At 45.0% G+C, this 5,711-nt stretch overlaps 1 long non-coding RNA gene across 1 annotated transcript in view; it reads left to right on the forward strand.

The window, feature by feature from the left end:
* LOC102493679 (uncharacterized) overlaps window positions 1-5,711 on the forward strand; it is an 11,578-nt gene that overhangs the window by 2,479 nt on the left and 3,388 nt on the right. Inside the window, exon 2 of the long non-coding RNA XR_335401.2 lies at window positions 4,043-4,307. This is a non-coding gene — a long non-coding RNA (uncharacterized LOC102493679). The remainder of the gene's footprint in view (window positions 1-4,042; window positions 4,308-5,711) is intronic.

Raw genomic sequence — 5,711 nt, forward strand, 5'->3', positions numbered from 1 at the left:
TCGAGTCCCGGACATGGTGGCTTAAACTCACGCCGGGCGTGTGTGTGTGCGTGCCCAAGATCCAGAGAGGAGAATGGAGGAGAAGGGATTGTGGTACGGCCATCCCCCCTGGGGGGGGATGGTGATTTCTCACTTTATGTCTCTCTGTCTGTCTGGCGAGCACACACGCCCTATAGCAAAAACCTCTCCAAAAAAAGAAAAAAAAAAGCATTTATCTACAGAAGGCCAGTAATGTAAACCATCTCTGCTTCCTCCTCAGGTATTTGCTCTTTAAACTTCATTTAACATGGAAGTAGTTTTTTTAAAGAATTATTTAATTTGATTAATTAATTTATTTTTATTCTGACCAGAGAGACAGTCAGAAAGCGATCTGGGATTTGGACTGTGGTCAGCCATGTGAGAGTGTCCAGCACCTTAACCACCACGCAAAGTATTTTAAAAATGTGTTTGATGGGGCCAGCAGGTGGCATGGTTGTTAAGGCACTAGAATTTCCACATGACCAACTTGGAGTCTTAGACTTCATGGCTTGCTTTCTCTCTCTCTCTTTCTCTGGCAAAATTCAAGTGAAAAAATAATAATTAAATAAATCTTTAAAAATATGTTTTACAACTATAATTTATTCATGTATTTGTTAAGGGAGAAGTTTTTTTAAAAACAATGATTTTATTTAACTTTATTTATTTTAATTTGACCAGAGAGGGACAGAGAGAGAGAGGGAAAGTGAGAAAGTAAGCCTCCAGGTCAGACTCGAACTGCAGTCTGCCATGTGGGAGTCCAGTGCCTCGAAACACCACACCACCTGCTAGCCCCTTTTAAAAATTTTTTAACTGCCAGAGGGCATGTGTGCTTGCCAGAAAAAGAGAGAAAACACCTCGTAATGGGCCTGCTCATGCCACAATCGTTTCCCCCATTTCTCCACCCCATCAAGATTCTGGGTACATGCACACATATGCCTGGTATGTTTGTCAAGCTATGGTAGCCAGAATTCCAACCACAATTAGCCACGTGGGATCCAGCTTTTTATGTACAGTACTTAACCACCGTGCTAAGGGGCCAGCCCGGAAAAAGGGATTGTTAAAGACACTTTTTTTTTTTTTTTCCTGAGAGAGATGTTTGCTATAGAGCGCATTTGCTCACTGGAGAGACAGAGTCAGAGAGACAGAAAGGGAGAAATCACCCCACCCCCCCCATGACCATGTAGCAATCCCTTCTCCTCCATTCTCCTCTCAGGATTTTGGGCGCACACACACACACACACACACACACACACACCTCTGGCATGAGTTTCAAGCTATCAGGTCCAGGACTTGAAACACAGTAGACTACATAGGAGTCCAGCAATACAACCATTAGGCCATCTGCTGGTCCCTAAAGACACTTATTTTAAAACACAGAAATGGAGGCCAGACAATGGTGCAGCTATAAAAAGCAAGGCTCCCAATCCACATCTGGAAACAACCTCGTGTCCATGATCCGGGCTGGCTGAAGTGGGGATGGGTCATGAGGCCACAACCGTTTGGATACTCTTTCTGTTACTCTCATTTGTAGATCAACGTTAAATGGGCAGGGGAGGGATAGGAAGAAACAAAGTACCCCCCCTCGAGAATAAGTCCCTCTCGCAGTAACCATACCAGAGACCGTACAGTGACTTTTATTGCAGGTACTTGTAAAAGCATTCGAGGTGATTAGTATGACTTCACATAGGGACCAGTAGATGGTGTAATGGTTATGTCGCTGGACTCCCGCAGAGTCAACTCTTGATTTATTATTTATTTATTCATTCATTTATTTATTTAGGAGAGGTTTTCGCTATAGGGCGCATGTGGTCACCAGACAGACAGAGAGAGACAGAGAGACAGAAAGCGAGAAATCACCCCCCAGGGGGGATGGCCATGGTGCAATCCCTTCTCCTCCATTCTCCTCTCGGGATCTTGGGCACGCACGCACGCACACACGCCCAGCGTTGAGTTTTAAGCCACCGGGTCCGGGACACGAACCGTGGTCGATTACGTGGGAGTCCAGCGACATAGCCATTACGCTAACTGCTGGTCCCTGAGTCGACTCTTAACATAGTGGTTAGAGTCCCGGACTGGGTGCGTGAGCATGCATGTGTGTGTGCGTGTGTGCACATGTGTGCGCCCAAAATTCCCAGAGGAGAATGGAGAAGGGATTGCAGCATGGTCATCCCCCACTGGGGAGTAATTTCTCACTTTCTCTTTGTCTCTCCAGACAGCGCATGTGCCTTAGCAAAAATCTCTCTCACACACACACACAAAAAGTATTACTTTACATAATCTATAGCACTAAAGAAGAAAACCCTGGTTCTACTGAAGGGGAGTAAACAAATAAACTGCCCCAAAGCGCGGAGACTTCCCCTTTTGTTACAATGCGCTATATATATTGTATGTAGCAGAGGTTCCCATATTGGTTAAAAGGGAAGATCTCACGTACTGTGTTGCTCATCTCTTTGCTCTGCCACATAGTAGGAAATCTGTTACAGGGTCACCAGACCCCAGACGAGACGCATACTGTTGTAAACATATCCATGATGCAAACTGTGTCTCCCAGATCCTGGAGCAAATCTGGCTACATCCTGGATGCTAATTAGAGGCATCACCTTTCATCACAGGCCTTCCAAGCTTCCGGCTCCTACATCCACATCTTGCCACATGTGCTGGAAATCTATGGCTTGCCTTTTTTTTCTCCTCCACTCCTAGTTTCCATGGAGACGCAACAGTTTACTTTTCCCCCCAATTGTAAGCCATGGTTATTTTTAACTGAAAAACTCTGAGCCAGCCAGGTCACAGCTGGGATCTGGATGATGCAATGACGTCTGTAGCCACCCTTCTCTCCCACAAACGCCTTCTTTTCTGCAGTTGCTGGGGGCGGAGGCACTCCTGGGAGATTTGCTCTCAAAAGCTCTTTGCTTTGCATCATCAAGTTAAAACCCATGTTCTGACTCAGATCAGACAGGTGTCCTGAATCTGAAGCTACGCACGCCCGGAATAAGGCAAAGGTTTTGTCAGGGTGGAGAGCTAGGTACCGTTGACACTGTATCTATCACCTATCTATGGCCAGAGCTTGGGTAAACGAAGGCATGGGCTCCTGCCCCATTAGAATAACTGTATCTGCTGCAGCTCACTCCCAGTTACAAAGGGGCTCCTGGGGCCAGCAGGTGGCATAGTGGTTAAGAGCACTGGACTCTCACATGGCCGACCGGGGCTTGAGTCCTAGACCTGGCAGCTTGCTTTTTCACTTTCCCACTTTTTCTCTCACTCTGTCACTCTCTGGTCAAATTAAAATAAAGTTAAATAAATAATAATTCTTAAAAAGGGGGGGGCTCTTAACAGAATATTGTGTGGAAAAACTATTGCTGTACCTCTCCAAAGCAAGCAGCAAACTCCAGTATTGGTCAGAATACTGCTGTCCCTTCCTCTGTGGCTGAGAGTTCAAATCATCCCGCCCATGGCCAAGGCCCTGGTACTTGGGAGGTAGCACCTTTGAGGCATTTAACTTTTCAATAATTTTTTTGGAAAAGCTATTAAATTACCCTAAAATCATCCTTTGCACCTTTGACAACTTCCAACGATTAGAAACTCTATAATAAAAACAATGTATTTCTTAGCTCCAATTCAAAATCAGTTTTCTTACAGGGGACGTTGGGCACATTAAAATTGATTTCTAAAGCCCAGATTCCATTACATTTTAAATTTTTAAACATGTTCTCATGTTTCAAAGGAATTTCCTAAATGAAGAGTGAAAGAGGAAGGGAAATCCTAACCGGTCATCTATTGTTCAACTTGTTCAATGGGAGAAAAGAGAAAGGGTGGTCATTGCAAATCATTTCAGAAGTGGGGAATGCACTTGGCAGGTAGCTCTCCAAGGAGAAGAGAGATGCACTGCAAGTGTCAAGAGTTGGCATTTAGCTGTCAGTTCACCACCTCAGAGTGGTAAGATGACAGCTTTTCAGCATTTTTGCTTTAAGAAAGTACTGTTTTGTTTTTACAACAGCTCAGAGGTCTCCTTTCCATACTTTCTCAGACTCTGATTCTGTTCAACCTAACTGAACCAGCATGGTGAGATTATGAGGAAGCCACCTGAAAGCGTTTTGCCACATAAGACCTCAGGGAGGACTACAGCAAGATAAAGAAGTGCTCCTTGCTTAAGAACCAGAGATGAATTCAACCACAGGATTAGTCTGATGCCACAGAAACCCATGCACTATGCACCGAAGTGGAAATAGTGCATCAGATTCACTTATCTGGTCCGTAAAGACAGAACAAGTCTGGGCTGGCAACGTTTAATTGTAAGGTTCTCAAAGACAAGGGAAGGGAAAGCACAGTGAACTTCAGGGGTTTATTTATCAAATATGTTTGTAGCTCTTGGTTTGGGGTTTTAAATCTTTTAATGGTGACTGTCTTATCTCCACTTCCTTATTCCTACTCTCAACAGGAAAGGGGGCCTAGCACACCATGTGAAATAAGCAAGAGACTCATGTCAAAGGAATTTTAATGTGAGATGCAAGACATTTATCCTTCCCTTACATACCTGTGGCTCTGACTTGGCAGCCTGGTCAGTCATATCAAAGGCAGCTGATACTCTTTCACTGCCATTCCTGATAGCTGGAAGCTCTGGTCACCAAACAATCAACAGACAGACTCCCTGCCATTAGGTATGGGAACTCACTTTCCAGATCCCTCAGAAATTGTTTGCTTATCCCCTCCTCCAACACATTAACTTTCAGATTTGAGAAGTATTTCGTTAGGCTACTTAGATTCCAACATAGGCCCTAGTTGAAAGCTCTTCTCTATTGTTCTAATTCCCAAAAGAAGTGCCTGTGTCAGCAGGACTGTTACTCTCCAAGCTCATTTGCCCTGCTTGAACAGATCCTGTTCAGTTTCATCCAGGACTGGGTACTGTATATGAGTTAAGAGAAATCTTTCGGGACCAGCAGTTAGTGTAATGGCTATGTCACTGGACTCCCACGTAGTCGACCACGGTTTGCGTCCCGGACCCGGTGGCTTAAAACTCACGCCGGGCACATGTGCGTGCGTGCCCAAGATCCCGAGAGGAGAATGGAGGAGAAGGGATTGCAGTGTGGCCATCCTCCCTGGGGGGTGATTTCTTGCTTTCTGTCTCTCTGTCTCTGTCTGGTGAGCGCACGCGCCCTATAGCAAAAAAACCTCTCCAAAAAAAAAAAAAAAAGAGAGAAATCTTTCATCTTAGCTTTGGCCACTTTTTTTTTTTTTGGTTAAATTTTTGTCAGAGGGCGCGCACACTCATAGAGGGGTGGGAAGGTGGAGGAGGAGGGAGATGAGAAAGCGCCCTCCACTGGGAATGATCACACAGCAACCTTTCTCCTCCATTTCCCTCCTTTTGGGATTTTGGGTGTGTGGGTGTGCATGTGGGTGTGCGTGTACACACACACACACAGTGTGTCTTCTAGGCCACCAGGTCCTGGACTTGAACTATGCAGTCACCCATGGAGGATCTAGCCACCCTAACCAACATTCCACAGGCTGACCTAGCCACCTTTTACGCAAGGTCACATACAGTCCTTTTTGGCAGCTCTGGGAGAAGGTTATTATCTGCATCTGGCTATACACATTAGAAAGGAAAGCAAAGCTTCCAGATCAGCACCTCTTGAATCAATCTTTAATTAGAAATACAAACAAAAAAAGTCAGCTACACACAAATTGTAGAAAAGTTT

Source organism: Tupaia chinensis, unplaced genomic scaffold (genome assembly GCF_000334495.1).
Source record: "Tupaia chinensis unplaced genomic scaffold, TupChi_1.0 Scaffold000407_4, whole genome shotgun sequence".
In the NCBI taxonomy this organism is placed as follows: domain Eukaryota; kingdom Metazoa; phylum Chordata; class Mammalia; order Scandentia; family Tupaiidae; genus Tupaia; species Tupaia belangeri.